Genomic DNA, 17581 nt, shown 5'->3' on the forward strand with positions numbered 1-17581 from the left:
AGGTTCAATCTCTACATCATTGTTTTTGCTAGGTTGAGCATCAACATGAACATTATTATTAACATTATCACTAGGTTCATGTTCATCACCAGATTGTGTTTCAGCATCAGAGATAGAAATATCATTGGGATTCTCAGGTGTGTCTACAGTAGGTTCACTAGAAGCATGCAAAGTCCTATCGTTTTTCTTTCTCTTCTTTTTAGAAGAACTAGGTGCCTCTAAATTATTTCTCTAAGAATCTTGCTCGATTCTCTTAGGGTGGCCTTCAGGATACAAAGGTTCCTGAGTCATTCTACATGTTCTAGTAGCCACTCTAACAGAAAGTCATTTTTATTATTTAATTCATCAAGCAAATCATTTTGAGCTTTAAGTACTTGCTTAGCTTGAATATCAACCATAGAATTATATTTGCTAATGAGTTTGAGTTCACCTTTAACTCTAGCCATATTATCGCTCACGCGTCCTATGTCGAAAGCATTATTCTTTAACTCTCTACCAACATAAGCATTAAAACTTTCTTGTCTAGCCATAAAGTCATCAAATTCATCTAAGCATGGGCTATGAAATTTAGTAGAGGGGATTTCAACTTTATCGTATCTATAGAGAAATTTACCTTTACTACATGTGTCGGGTTATCAAGACAATGTGGTTCTTCAACAGGCGGTATACTAAGAGCATGTATTTCTTCAATAGGTGGTAAATTCTTAACATCTTCAACTTTAATACCTTTTTCTTTCATTGATTTCTTTGCCTCTTGCATATCTTCAGGACTGAGAAATAAAACACCTCTCTTCTTCGGAGTGGGTTTAGGAATAGGCTCAGGAGTTGGCTTAATTGGTTCAGGAATTGCCTCAGGAATTGGCTCAGGAAGAGTCCAATTATTTTCATTAGTCAACATATTATTCAATAGTAATTCAGCTTCGCCGACTGTTCTTTCCTTGAAAACACAACCAACACAACAATCCCAGTAGTCCTTGGAAGCATTAGTTAGTCCATTATAAAAGATATAAAGTATTTCATTTTTCTTAATAGGATGATCAGACAAAGCATTAAGTAATCGGAGAAGCCTCCCCCAAGCTTGTGGGAGACTCTCTTCTTTGATTTGCACAAAATTATATATTTCCCGCAAGGAAGCTTGTTTCCTATGAGCAGGGAATTATTTAGCAGAGAAGTAATAAATCATATCCTGGGGACTGCGCACACAACCAGGAGCAAGAGAATTATACCAAGTCTTAGCATCACCCTTTAGTGAGAACGGATATATCTTAAGGATATAAAAACAGCGAGATTTATCATCATGAGAAAACAGGGTGGCTATATCATTCAACTTGGTAAGATGTGCCACAACAGTTTCATATTCAAGGCCATAAAAAGGATTAGATTCAACTAAAGTAATAATTTCAGGATCAACAGAGAATTCATAATCCTTATCAGTAACACAGATAGGTGAAGTAGCAAAAACAGGGTCATGTTTCATTCTACCATTAAGAGACTGCTGCTTCCATTTAGCTAATAATTTCTTAAGATCATATCTATCATTGCAAGCAAATATAGCTCTAGCAGCTTCTTCATTCATAACATAACCCTCAGGAACAATAGGCAATTCATAATCATTGGGAGAATTTTCATCATCACTATCATCAATAATATCATCTTCAATAATTTCATCCCACCTAACTCTAGCAAGTTGTTCATCAAGAAATTCACCTAATTGCAAAGTAGTATCACGCAAAAAAGTAGTTTCATCATAAGTATCATGCATAGCAGAAGTGGCATCATCAATAACATGCGACATATCAGAGTTCATAGCAATAGCAGGTTTAGGTGTCGCAAGCTTACTCAAAACAGAAGGAGAATCTAGTGCAGAGCTAGATGGCAGTTCATTAGCTCCCCTCGTAGTTGATGGAAAAATCGTAGTTCTGTCGTCTTTCAAGTTCTTCATAGTAATCAACATATATAAATCCCAAGTGACTTAGATAATAGAGCTATGCTGCCCGGCAACGGCGCCAGAAATTAGTCTTCATAACCCACAAGTGTAGGGGATCGCAACAGCTTTTGAGGGTAAAGTATTCAACCTAAATTTATTGATTTGACACAAGGGGAGCCAAAGAATATTCTTGAGTATTAGCAGTTGAGTTGTCAATTCAACCACACCTGGATAACTTAGTATCTGCAGCAAAGTACTTAGTAGCAAAGTAGTGTGATAATAAAGGTAACAGTAGAAAAAGTAATATTTTTTGGTTTTGTAGTGATTGTAACAATAGCAACGGAAAAGTAAATAAGCGAAACACAACATGCGAAAAGCTCATAGGCAATGGATCAGTGATGGATAATTATGTCGGATGAGATTCCTCCTGTAATAGCTATAACATAGGGTGACAAAGAACTAGCTCCAGTTCATCAATGTAATGTAGGCATGTATTCCGTAAATTGTCATACGTGCTTATGGAAAAGAACTTACATGACATCTTTTGTCCTACACTCCCGTGGCAGCGGGGTCCTAGCGGAAACTAAGGGATATTAAGGCCTCCTTTTAATAGAGAACCGGAACAAAGCATTAACACATAGTGAATACATGAACTCCTCAAACTACGGTCATCACTAAGAAGTATCCCGATTATTGTCACTTCGGGGTTGTCGGATAATTACACATAATAGGTGACTATAGACTTGCAAGATAGGATCAAGAACACACATATATTCATGAAAACATAATAGGTTCAGATCTGAAATCATGGCACCCGGGCACTAGTGACAAGCATTAAGCATAGCAAAGTGATAGCAACATCAATCTCAGAACATAGTGGATACTAGGGATCAAACCCTAACAAAACTAACATGATTACATGGTAAACCTCATCCAACCCATCACCGTCCAGCAAGCCTACGATGTTAGTACTCACGCACGGTAGTGAGCATCTTGAAATTGGTGATGGAGGATGGTTGATGATGATGACGACGACGAATCCCCCTCTCCGCAGCCCCGAATGGACTCCAGATCAGCCCTCCCGAGAGAGATTAGGGCTTGGCGGTGGCTCCGTATCATAAAACGTGATGAAACTTTCTCCCTGATTTTTTCTCCCTGAACATGAATATATGGAGTTGGAGTTGAGGTCGGTGGAGGTCCAGGGGGCCCACAAGACAGTGGGCGCGCCCAGGCGGAGGGGGCGCGCCCCCACCCTCGTGGATAGGGTGTGGGCCCCCTGGTCTTGATTCTTTTGCCAGTAATTTTTATATTTTCCAAAAAGTGCCTCAGTGGATTTTCAGGACATTCCGAGAACTTTTATTTTCTACACATAAAACAATATCATGGCAGTTCTGTTGAAAACATCGTTAGTCCAGGTTAGTTTCATTCAAATCATGTAAGTTAGAGTCCAAAACAAGGGCAAAAGTGTTTGGAAAAGTAGATACATTGGAGACGTATCACTATGTTCTGAGTCAACTCTCCAACTGCAATTCATCATCTTTTTAGGAAGAGTCACGTGCCGGTGCCTTTTAGCAAGTCCAAATACTCAACCATCATATAGTATTCTATGATTGCTAATAGTCACCTCGTACCCATGAGTAAAATGTTTCAACCAGACACTTAGAAAGATAGGGGCTTATAGTTTCGCCTCCCAACATCTCACATCAAGGGTGATGACAACAATAATAACTCATGCTATCTATATTCAACTGGACATATGTGCCTAGATCTTTTCTCACCAAATGATGCTTGCCAAAAGAGAAAACTAAAGAAAAGGAATAGAAGGAAAACTTTGACTCTTTGCATAAAAGTAAATACCGAAAACTAAAAGATAGGCCCTTTGCAAAGGGAAGCAGAGGTTGCCATGCGCTTATTTGTTTGCAAGATCAATCCCTTAGTGCAAGAGAAGATCATGTTGTATTGCCCCTTAGGATGACAACCTTTATTATGCAGTCTGTCGCTTTTATTCTCTTTCATCCAAGTTCGTACAACGCTCAATTTTCTCTTACACTAAATAATCTCACATATTTAGAAGCAATTTTTATTGCCTTTTTGCACCGATGACAACTTACTTGAGTGATCTTGCTCAGTCCATAGGTAGGTATGGTGGACACATGAAAAAAAAGATTTGGGTTTAAGGGTTTTGGATGCACAAGTAGTATCTCTACTTGGTGCAGAATTTTTTCTAGCAAAGATATAGGGGCCAAGCATCACATGTTAAAGGATCTATGTCAATATGACTTCTATGTGAATATAAATATACATAAATCATAAAGTTGTCTTCCTTGTCCAACGTCAACAATTTTGGCATATAATATTTTGATGAGGGCTCACAATCACAAAAGATTTCTAGGATAGTATATTTATATGTGAATCTTCTCTTCCCTTATTAATTCTTTCATGAGTTGCATCATGGACTAATGCTCTGTTTGTCAATGTCTGATAAAGTTCCCTACTTACACTTTTCCTCATGCGGTGCTATCACCTACCATAGATTAGTATATGATCATATTGATTTATTTCCTTTCTTTTATTTATTTATTTATTCTTCCTTTCTTATTTCTTTTCTGTATTTGCAACATGAAAGTAAAGAAAGAAAAACTCAGACTAAATTTATTATAAAACTTCCACTGGATTGAGGATTGATTGCTAAGCAGACTCTCAAATAAGAAAGGATCAAACTAACTTTATTTCATATAAAGCAAAAACATCGAACTAAGATAAATAAAATCAAAAAAAGGAGTGGGATGATATGATACCGGGGCGCCTCCCCCAAGCTTGGCAGAAGCCAAGGGGAGTGCCCATACCTGATAGTCAGTTCTCATTTGGTGGTGAAGAAGCTTCTTCCTCCTCCTTGGTCAATAGTGCTTGTGTTGTCATGGTGGATGGATTTGTGGCACCTTCCTTGCTTGATGAATCTGACCAGGAACAGCAATAAAAAAGAACATAGGATTTCTTCGTGATACGGTGGTTAACAGGTTCGGGAACTATATATAAATTTTTTATCTTGCAGGACAAGTAAACAGAAGAAAAACAGAATCCGGAAGGTGCCCCAGGTGGGCACAACCCACCTGGGAGCGCCAGGCATGCCTGGCGCGCCCTGGTGTCTTATGCCCACTAGGGGACGTTTCCTGGGAGTTTCTTTATTTCCAAAATTCTAAAATATTCCAAAACTAACAAAAAAAATTGCGGATTTTTTGGAGACTGTTTAATTGCAGTAAAACGTACCTCCTTATTTTGACGATTCCGGGGTGTTCCGGAAGGACTCTTTTATGAGTTCTTCCGGTGTCAAAGTTTGGATAATATTACTTTCAATATTGATAGGCGTACCTAAGATATAATGCTTTATTTGTTATCCATTGACAACCTTCGGGTTAGTGCCTTCAAAATTATTTATTTTGATGGCTCCAGATTGGTAAACCTCCTCGATGACATATGGGCCTTCCCATTTTCGAGAGGAGTTTTCCTGGGAAAAATCTAAAACGAGAGTTGTACAAAAGAACATATTCTCTGACTTTGAACTCACGCTTTTGGATTCTTTTGTCATGCCATCTTTTAACTTTCCCTTTGAATAATTTTTTCATTTTCATAAGCCTAGGTTCTCCATTCATCTAAAGAGCTAATATCAAATAACCTCTTTTCACTGGAAAGTTTGAAACCATAGTTGAGTTCTTTAAGTTCCCACTATGCTTTCTGTTCTAACTCAAGAGGCAAATGACAAGCTTTTCCATAAACAATTTTATAAGGAGACATACCTATAGGATTTTTATATGTTGTTCTATAAGCCCAAATTGCATCATTTAATTTCTTAGACCAATTCTTCCTGGACCTATTGATAGTCTTTTGCAAAATTAATTTTATTTCCCTATTACTAAGTTCAACTTGACCAGTAGACTAAGGATGATAAGGTGATGCAATTCTATGGTAACATCATACTTGGTAAACATTTTACGAAAAGCACCATGAATAAAGTGTGAACCACCATCAGTCATTAAATATCTAGGGACTCCAAACCTTGGGAAAATAACTTCCTTAAGCATTTTAATAGAGGTGTTGTGATCAGCACTACTAGTTGGAATAGCTTCTACCCATTTAGTAACATAATCAACAGCAACCAAAATATGTGTATAACCATTAGAGGAAGGAAAAGGTCCCATGTAATCAAATCCCCAAACATCAAATGGTTCAAAAGCAAGTGAATAATTCATAGGCATTTCTTGACGCTTACCAATATTACCTATTCTTTGGCATTCATCACAAGATGAGACAAACTCACGGGCATCCTTGAAGAGAGTAGGCCAATAAAATCCAGATTGCAATACCTTGAGAGAAGTTCTATCTCCAGCGGGATGCCCTGCATAAGCTTCGAAGTGACATTTCCATAGGATTTGTCCCTGTTCATGCTCAGGTACACAACGTCTAATAATACCATCTACTCCTTCTTTATAAAGATGTGGGTCATCCCAAAAGTACTGTCTTAAATCATAGTAGAATTTTATCTTTTGTTGGTATGTAAAGATAGGAGGTAAATATTTAGCAACAAATAATTAGCATAATCAGCATACCAAGGAGTAATATTTGCAACATTTATTGTAGCTAACTGCTCATTAGGAAAACTCTCATAAATAGGTAGTGGGTCATCAAGCGCATTTTCAAGCCTAGACAAGTTATCTACTATGGGGTTCTTAGCTCCTTTTCTATCAATAATATGTAAATCAAATTCTTGTAACAAGAGAACCCAATGAATAAGTCAAGGTTTAGCATGTTTCGTTTCCATAAGATATTTAATAACAACATGGTCTATGTGAATAGTTACTTTGGAATCAATAATATAAGGTCTAAATTTATCACAAGCAAACATCACTGCTAAATATTCTTTTTCAGTAGTAGCATAATTTCTTTGAGCATTGTCCATAGTTTTACTAGCAAAATGAATAACATTCAATTTCTTATCAACTCCTTGTCCTAGATCAGCACCAACAGCGTAATCACTAGGATCACACATAATTTCAAAAGGCAAGTTCCAATCAGGTGGTTAAACAATAGGTGTAGAAATTAAGGCTTTCTTGAGTGTTTCAAAGGCTTCTAAGCAATCATCATCAAAAACAAAAGCAACATCCTTTTGCAAAAGACTAGTCAGAGGCCTAGAAATTTTAGAGAAGTCTTTAATAAATCTCCTATAGAAACTAGCATGACCTAGGAAACTACGAATACCTTTGATGTCCTTAGGACATGGCATTTTCTCAATTGCGTCAACCTTAGCTTTGTCCACTTCAATACCACTTTCAGAAATTTTATGACCCAAGACAATCCCTCATTGACCATAAAGTGGCACTTCTCCCAATTCAAGACAAGATTTGTTTGTTCACATCTCTGCAAAACTCGCTCAAGATTGCCTAAACAATCATCAAAGGACTTCCCATAAACAGAAAAGTTATCCATGAAAACCTCAAAAATCTTTTCACATAAGTCAGAGAATATAACCGTCATACATCTTTGAAAGGTAGCAGGTGCATTACATAAACCGAAAGGCATACGTCTATAAGCAAACGTTCCAAAAGGACAAGTAAAAGTGGTCTTTTCTTGATCAGATTGTAGAACAGGTATTTGTGGAAAGCCACAGTATCCATCAAGGAAGCAAAAATATATGTTCTTAGATAGTCTTTCTAACATTTGATCAATAAAAGGCAGATGGTAATGATCTTTTCTAGTAGCTTTATTTAATTTTCAATAATCAATTACCATTCTATAGCCCGTGACAATTCTTTGTGGAATAAGCTCATTCTTATCATTAGGAACAATAATAATACCTCCCTTCTTAGGGACACAATGAACATGACTTACCCATGCAGTATCAGCTATAGGATAGATTATACCTGCTTCCAGAAGTTTTAATATTTCCGTTCATACCACTTCTTTCATCTTCGGATTTAACCGACATTGATGATCAATAACTGGTTTAGCATCAGGTTCCATATTAATTTTGTGCTCACATAGAGTGGGACTAATTCCCTTTAAATCATCAAGAGTACACCCAATAGCAGCTCGATGCTTCCTTAGAACTTTCAATAATCTTTCTTCTTCATGTTCTGAAAGGTTAGCACTAATATTAACAGGATATATCTTCTTTTCATCAAGATAAGCATATTTCAAAGTGTCTAGCGATGGTTTTAATTCAAACGTAGGGTCGCCCTTAGGTGGAGGAGGACCTCCAAGAGTTTCAACATGCAAATTGTTTTTAAGCAGAGGACGTTGTTCAAAGACGATCTTATCTATTTCATTTCTTTCACGCATATGTAAATCATTCTCATGGTCTAGCAAGTATTGCTCTAAAGGATCAGTAGGTGGCACATCAATAGAAGCAAGACCAATTAATTCATCCTTATTAGGCCATTCTTTTTCATGATGATTTCTACTAAACCTGGAAAAATTAAACTCGTGAGATTCATCACCAAAGCTAACATCGACAATTTGTTTCTTAAAATCTATTTTAGCATTGACGGTGTTCAAGAAAGGTCTACCAAATATAATTGGACAAAATTTATGTTGTGGGGTGATGAGAACAAGAAAATTAGTAGGGTATTTTATCTTCCCACACAAAACTTCAACATCTATAAGAATGCCAATGGGTGATATAGTATCTCTATTAGCAAGTTTAATAGTAACATCTATGTCTTCTATCTCAGCAGGTGCTATTTCATCTCTAATTTCTTCATACAAGTAGTGGGGAATGGCACTCACACTAGCACCCATGTCACATAAACCATGATAACAGTGATCTCCTATTTTAAGTGAAACAACAGGCATGCCAACAACTGGTCTATGTTTATCTTTCCCCTCAGGTTTAACAATTCTAGCAGCTTCTTCATAGAAGTAAATAACACGCCCATCCATATCTTCTTCCAAGAGAACTTTAAGCATAGAAATGCTAGGTTCTAATTTAATTTGTTCATCAGGTTTAGGTGTTCTAACATAACTTTTGTTAACCAAATTTGAAATTTTAGCATGTTCTTTTATCCTAACAGGGAAAGGTGGTTTCTCAATATAAGCAGAAGCAACAACTGGATCAACATTATAAAGTATAGTTTCTTCTTTAACTAGTACTGGTTATTTAATTTCATGTTTAATAGGTGGGTGATATTTAACCCACTTTTATTTAGGAAGTTCAACATGAGTAGGAAATCACTCCCAAAAAGAGGCTACTATATCAGAGTCAAGTCCATGTATAGTACTAAACTTTTGAAAAGCATCGGTATCCATAAAAGGTTTAACACAGTCATACTTAAGCTTTATACCCGACTCTTTACCTTCGTAAAGTTCCCAATCTTCAGAGTTGCATTTAATTCTTTCCAAAAGATCCCACCAGAATACAATAGTATTCTTCATAGAAGAACCAGTACATGAAGTATCGAGCATGGTTTGATCATTACGAGAAAGCCGAGCATAAAAATTCTGAATAATAATTTCTCTTGAGAGCTCATGATTGGGGCTTGAATATAACGTCGACTTAAGCCTCCCCCAAGCTAGAGTGACACTTTCTCGTTCATGAGGCCAAAAATTATATATATAATTCCGATCACAATTAACTAGATGCATAGGATAATTTTTTTGATGGAACTCCAGTTTCAAACGATTCCAATTCCATGATCCAATATCATCGTATAGCCTATACCATGCTAATGCTTTTCCCTTCAAAGAAAAAGGGAAAACCTTTTTCATCACTTTATCCTTGGGTAAACCTGCAAGCTTAAACAATCCACAAATTTGTTCCACATGTATCAAGTGCATATCAGGATTTTCAGTTCCATCTCCTGCATAAGGATTAGCTAGCAGTTGTTCTATCATACCCGAAGGGATTTCATATTCAATATTTTCAGTAGGTGCAGTAGGTTGAGGGGTAACTAATTGTGCTTCCGGACGAGGTGAAGATACCCCGAACAAACCCGTCAAAGGATTGTTTTCGATAGTAACAAGTGACAATAAATTTCAGCACACTATATAAATGTTTCCTTACCGAATTACACTTACCAAAGGCATTTCACTCCCCGGCAACGGCGCCAGAAAATAGCCTTGATGACCCACAAGTATTGGGGGTCAATTTTAGCTCTTTTCGATAAGTTAGAGTGTCGAACCCAACGAGGAGAAGAAGGTAATGTTTGTAAGTGTTGAAACTGTATGTAGCGAGTAGTTTGATAGCAAGATAATTTGTAACGAGCGAGTAACGATAGTAACAATAAGTGTGCAAAATGGTATCCCAATCCTTTTTAGACAAAGGAAAGGCCAAAACGGTCTCTTATAACAAACAAAGCGTTCTTGAGGGTACACGGGAATTTCATCTAGTTGCTTTCATTATGTTGGTTTGATTTGTGTTCTCTACTTTGATAACTTGATATGTGGGTGGACCGGTGCTTAGGTGTTGTTCTTACTTGAACAAACCTCCTACTTATGATTAAACCTCCCGCAAGCATCCAAAACTACGAGAAAAGTATTAAGAATAAATTCGTAGCATTAAACTCTAGGATCCAATCGGTCCCTTACGGAATAGTGCATAAACTAGGGTTTAAGTTTCTGTCACTCTCGCAACCCACCATCTATTTACTACTCCACAATGCATTTCCTTAGTCCCAAATATGGTGAAGTGTTATGTAGTCGATGTTCACATGAAACCACTAAGAGAATGGCAACAAACATACCATCAAAATATCAAACACATATCAAGTTCACATGATTACTTGCAACATGATTTCTCCTGTGACCTCAAGAACAAAAGTAACTACTCACAAATTATAAACATGCTTAAGATCAGAGGGTTATTGAATAGCATAATGGATCTGAACATATATTCTTCCACCAAATAAACCATATAGTAATCAAGTACAAGATGTAATAAACACTACTAGTCACCCCCTAGCACCAATCTATAGTTTCGGTAACAAGATTGAATACAAGAGATGAACTAGGGTTTGAGATGAGACGGTGCTGGTGAAGATGTTGATGGAGATTGCCCTCCCCAAGATGGGAGAGTTGTTGGTGATGATGATGACGATGATTTCCCCCTCTGTGATGGAATTTCCCTAGACAGAATCGCTCCGCAGGAGAGCAAAAGTACTCCTGCCCATGTTCCGCCTCGAGGCCGCGTCGCTTTGTCTCGAATCCTCCCTCTAGTTTTTCTATATCAAAATGACTTATATACCAGAAGATGGGCACCGGAGGTGGGCCGAGCATGGCACAACCCACCAGGGCACGCCTGGGCTCCCTGGCGCGCCCAGGTGGGTTGTGCCCACTTGGTGGGCCTCCTCTGGTAGTTATTTTCTCCAATATTCCTTAAATAATCCATAAAAGAATCTCTGTGAAGGCTCAGCTTGTTTGGAGTTGTGCAGAATAGGTAGTCTGGCATAGCTTTTTCAGGTCCAGATTTCCAGCTGCCAGAATTCTCCCTCTTGGTGTGTACCTTGCAAATTATGAGAGAAAAGGCATTAGAATTACTCCAAAAAGAATTATTATGGATAAAAATATTGTAAATAACAGTATCGAAACATGATGCAAAATGGACGTATCAGATGCCCTGACGGGACCTGGGGAATCCACGTCCGGGAGCTCTTTAGCATCGTCATCATCCTCGAGGTCAAGGAGGAGTTGGCGCTGCGATGGTGGGGATGACCTCCCGAGGTCGTCCTCCTCCGTTTCCTCTGAGTCCTCATTGTTGTTGTTGGTGCCGGAGGACATCACCACGGGTGAATCGGGGTGGTCATGCGGCTCAAGCCCCGACTCGCTGAAGGTGGGCATGGCCGTGACCAGCTACTCCATGTTGCCATGGCTATACAGTAGGGCAATGTGTCCTAGGGAATGTCCATGGGGATACAACCGAGCAAGGTGAACAAGGCCACGCCCAGCTCCTCGCCTATTAGGCCGGCAATGTGGAGCCTCATCACGTCCCCCGCGCCTTCGTACTCCCACAAGGGCTTCAAATGCAACTGGAGCAGCACGAGGCACTCTGCCAGGAACTCCTTCACGTTCATCGCCCTAGTCAGCAGCTTCGCCTTCATATGTGAGGCTATCTTCTTCAAGACAAGTTTCGCTCGGGGGTCAGTGAGTTTTGCGGAGCTCCACTCAGGTGCCTTCTCAGGCAGCACCACCGGAAGCGCCAAGTGCGGGTCAGTGCTGCGAGCATCCAGGAAGATCAGCGCTATCAGAAGCCTTCCACCTTCTTCCCGGCCTACAGGAGCGTGTTCCACTAAGCACACCTACAAAGCAGACGCACATGGAGCACTGGGTCCTGGCGGTGAACCTCAAGGTGAAGAAGTGGTGGAAGAGCGCCACTGAGGGCCACATGGCCACGAAAGCCTCACACTAGAAGGTGAAGACGGACAAGAGGAGAATTGAGTTGAGCTGGAGGTGAAGGGTGCGAATTTGGCTGTGCTTGAGGATGGCATAGGAGAACTCGGAGAATGTCAGAACCAGCCCGGCGAAGACGCTGTGAAGGAAAAAGGGGTAAACAGACTCCGCCAGGCTGCTCTGCGCCATGGAGCCAGGACAGATCTGGGTCACGCCCCATTCGTTATGGTTGCCGGCCGTCACAGGGAGCAGCGGATTGAGGTCCTCCTCCTTAGTTATGGAGGAGGTTGAGAGCGCCGGCGCGGGGGAGGAGGAGGAGTTCGCAACTAGGGCTGGAGACTTTGCTTCCCGGTGGGTGTCATTCACGAAATTGCCAATGCCAGTGGGGAAGAAGGAAAGGTAGCGCTATGTCTGGATCTGGAGGAGCCTCACACAAGACAAAGGGGATCACGGAAGGATGTTAAAGATGCAAGATGAGGATGAGAAATGATGGACCCGCGGCGCACGCTAGGCTTTATATCAGCCTGGGTGGTTGCTGAGGGGAAGTGGGGAAGTGGGGTCATCTATGCCCCGTCGCACTCCACACGTCGAGCCTAGCGCACATGCAGTTGTGGCCTATATTGCTTCGCCCTCCCCTCGTCGTCTCCGCTTTCGAGCAAGGCCGAGTGCACGTGGGCCCGGGGGCTATTGTCGGGGCTCTCGGATTGGGGGTACCCAAGCCCGTCTGCCTATGTCCTAGCGCGTGGCTCCACCAATGGCCCGGTGCAACCTAGCATCAAGGATTCATGAGCAAGACCCTCGCGAGGGTCCCTGCCTCATCAGGAGAAACTACATCAAGACCTCCTGAGGAGCGGCCTCCCAAGGCTGCGTCCTAAGGCTACCTCCCGAGGAGCGGACATCTCTAGGCTCGAACCTTGCCTCACGAGGCGCGTGGTAACATGAGCCATGATGAGTGGAGCCAGGATGGTGCCAGCACACGCAGGCAAGGACAGTTTCCTCTTTGGTGATTGAAGGACAAATCCAGCATGCGGGTTCCCAAAGAATCCCCAAAGCTTACCTCTTTGGTGCAACAAGACAAAGACGATGGGCTCGTCAGGATGGAGGTCATCGCTGAGCCCACCAGCGCGTCACAACCAGGAGCTTTGCAGGAAAAGACAACCTTTAGTCAGGATAGGGGTGTACTCCTGTCCCTCTTTGAATTTTGTCGTTGTGGTATCCCTTCCCGCCTAAACCTTGGGAGAAGAGGACCAGGGCTAGTATAAATATAGGCTAGTCTCCACCATAGATGAGGACAAGGATAGAGAGAGAGGAGAGACCGTATTGAATCACTTCATCTTCCTGAGTTGTCTTACAAGGCAGCTCACCCTCGTACTAGTTCATCCTTATACTCCTCATGAGGCAATCCACCACAAAGAAGGAGTATGATTATACACCGCAAGGTGGCCAAAACCTGAGTAATCTCCATGTCCCATTCCTCTCCCATCTCGATCAAGCATGACAAAGCATCACCATGAGACAGTGAGTAGCAAGTCATGCCTTAGCAAAGTTCTTTGTGCATGTCCCAGAGTTAGAACCATTCCAAGGGTCCGCGGAGCCTCAATTCCAATAGCTTCCTCTCGCTTTTCTTTCCTCCTCTCGTTGTTGAGCACGACATTAAGGCATGTATTTTTTTGCCATGACAACGGTTGTCGTAGGGCTACCAGTGCATTATAGAGGTCATCCCCATGGAGGACAGTAAAGGTGGGGGTAGCATGGGCCCTCGGTGCATGTGATCAAGGTATACGACAAGGTCATTCGCCAACTTGATGACGGTGGTGGACTTGTCGACGAAGGCGATGGCATCTTCCTTGACTAAGTTTTTATCAAAAATGCCTTTCATCCCCGCGGCCCACAACACTACTCGGAGGCACTTCTCGGAGAAGGGCCACACAGGCGCGGACATGGACACCTCCTTTTTACTAGCGGTATGGCAAACATAGGCCACAGAGGCACGACTTCACCACCAGCAGGGATGACAACTAATTAGGCTGCCACACTAGCGATAATGCCTGCATCAACCACTACGTCAAGCCTAGGCAAAAGGACTGCCAGGGCAATGAATTTTGTTGCCATGGCAGTAAAAACTCCATCTGAAGCGCTATCATCGGGAGAAGCCCAAAACCCTGCCATGGCAGCAAAAATTGTTGCCATGGCATGGGAAGTGGACTTTGTCACTCCACCTTCCGAGAAACTAGATCCCTCCGACGATGACAACAATCCACGTAACTTGAACTAACATTCAGAGGGTAGTCGAAACTTCTTGGTTGTGTTTGTTCTTTTTTTGTTGTTTAAGTCTCTTTGTCCCTTCTGTTCTCCTGTCATTTTCTCTCTCTATTCTTCTATGCCTCTTCCTGTTCCAATTTCTGGACCATTGTACCATGTGGTGGAGCAGTGTGAATCTTGTCTAGCACGTGACAGTAGAAGGAAAATGTGTGCAACCAGCCTTGCAAGGAAGATGTCTGCCTAAAACATGAACTAGGTGGGAAAACACACATGTGTGATATTGTAAATGTCCTGCAATGGTGTGCGATGTTGTGTCTTCAACAAAAGTTATGGTTGGATGTTACCCTTTAATTATATATTATTAATCATTGTGGGCTTCATGAAGCTAATTGCATACCTTGGCATATTATTGTACGAATCCTAGGGTTCATGTGTTGTTTATATACGTGTAAATAGGAATATCACCCCCCCCCCCCCCCCGCGCGCGCGCATCTGCCCTTGTACAATACCGCCCGGCACAAGTGCATACAATTGCCCAAGGGACTGGACGTGCAATGGACCCAACCAATGGCATCACATACCCCAAACTTCAAGAAGGCCCGGGTAGTGCAGCAACAACAAATAGAACTTGAAGCTATCTAGAAGACCATGAAATGGCAGCAGCTAGAACTTGACGCCCTTGTAGAGCAACAACAAGAATGTGAAGTTGTGAAACATCTTATGCCAGATGTGCGGAATGAACTTGAATATGTAAAGATTACCCCATAGAGAAGCAAAAAGTACTTGAAGGTGTCATGTATGGACCCGCTTGCCAGCATCCACATCAGCACCTCATTGGGCCGACATGTCAGAGTCGTTTACTAGTCCAATGCCAACCTCACAATTGTTGGCAACAGTCACTATCACAGAAAAAAATGATGCATGGTCCCACATATAACCAACGCGTCAGCATCTTCTAGGCCCATATATCAGTGTTGCTAACCGGTCAAAACTAACGCCTGACTTATTATAATGGGCATCGTCGATGGTAAAACCAACAATAGACCCATGTGAAAGAATCCACGTCAGTAACTGTTGGCCCCATTTGTTAGTTTTTTGACCGGTCAAGCCCATGGACTCTTCACGGATTAGGTCACCAAAAATGATCTTAGGTGACACATCGCCCTATCATAGGTGGCAGTCTGGGGCATCACCAATAACGGTCATTTGTGATAAATTTGGGTTCATTACCAAATACATGATCTTGCCTGACACAAAAGCTGATACATCAAGAATTTAATTTTTGTGATGACACTTCAGTGACGGTGGGGTTGATGGCCGGAAAATGTCAACATACCGTTTTTGGTGACAAAAATTGGTTTTGCACGACACAAGTAGGCCGTCACAAAATAGACTCTGATTGTTCTGAGAAGAAGTGCTTTGTCGTGGCAGCGCACAAATGATTTGTCGTTGAGGGACAACATCTGCACAAGGAGCTATGATAGAGGGCAAGGATCAGAACAGTTCTTGTATATACATGGCCTCATCCCTTCTACATCACTCTCCTCATGGATTTTTACCCAACCTTACTAATTTTGCATTGCAATGTGAGGTTTCTATGAGTTTGGAGCCGTTTTCAAGTTAGTTTGGTTGGTGTTACATTTTTTGGTTAAATAGTTAGCCATTATGTTGTTTACTGGATTTATGTGGTTTCTAGACTTGTTTTTATGCTAATTCATCATTTTCATGGACTCACCAATTTTATCGGATGTGTGTGCAAATGGGGGATTAATTCCCATATTGTTTACATAGCAATTGCCACCATATTAGACATGCAATGGCCACCTACGCTTAATGAAATGTACTATGTGTTGTAATGGAGATTAGAGATACTTTTTTCCATGGCAACTAAAGGTTACATGTGCTAGTACTTTTTGAAAGAATAACATGGCCAAATTGCCTGCCTCGTCGCTCACGCACGCCAATTGGACCTGTGGTGCCGCCACCCTTTCAGGGAAGAGAAAGGGCAAAATAAAAAGAGAGAGAGGGAGAGGGAGAGAGGGGGAATAAAAATGATTATCTCAACCGACATGTTGGCCCCATACGTCGAGAGTATATTGGTGAGGAGTTTACTGTTAATCCGCAAAAGCAGAACACATGTGAATACGAGTGGAAACTTTCAAATCGAAAACCAAAATCGGACCAAATTGTTTTAACCAAAATATTGGCTAAATCGGCTTGTTGTTATTCGGTTCGATTTCTAAAAATAGACACTATTTAGTGTTCACTTTTAAATCGGTGTTTGGTTGACAAAAACCGTATACAGAGAAGTAACCGAATTGTGAGTCTACCACCCATGTTACTCTCCGGTGCAAGCACAACATCTTGGATGATTAGCCTAAGTCGCTAGCTAGCTAGTGTGTCGCTTTCACAATTGTACATTGATTCATCCAAGCGCAAGCGCATCGATCTAGTGCATGGATTATGGATCTCGATTGCATGCAAATACTAATTGGCAGCTATATATGTTTTTTAGATGATTGATGGCTATGTATATACATAGTGTAACAAATCACCACATAATATGCTTCTCTGACTGGTGGCCCATATTTCGATGTTTTGGTCCAAACAAACAATAAGTTTTTGTTAATAACGTTCGATGGCAGTTCTTATTTTGATTATTTAGATTGTTATTTTTACAGAAACCAGGAATTCCATAAACCCGAATGAAACCAACCAAGTTAACCATATGAACCGAATGCCCACCCCTACCTATGAATAGCCCACCCCTACCTAATACAAGAAAAAATACAGGTAGAGCCAGTGTAACCATTGGAGTTTCTTTTGATCTGCTCGAAATGCTCTAATATACACACTTATACATATAAATAAGGGCATCTCCAATGCTGACTCGCAAATTTGCCCCGACATCTGTCCGCACACAGCGGGGACTAGTCCACAAACACTAATGCTGGAGGCCACCATCCAACATTCCCTGCATACGTTTCAACAACTATTTGAACTAACTTGATGAAATAT

This window comes from Triticum aestivum, chromosome 4B (genome assembly GCF_018294505.1).
Source record: "Triticum aestivum cultivar Chinese Spring chromosome 4B, IWGSC CS RefSeq v2.1, whole genome shotgun sequence".
Taxonomy (NCBI): domain Eukaryota; kingdom Viridiplantae; phylum Streptophyta; class Magnoliopsida; order Poales; family Poaceae; genus Triticum; species Triticum aestivum.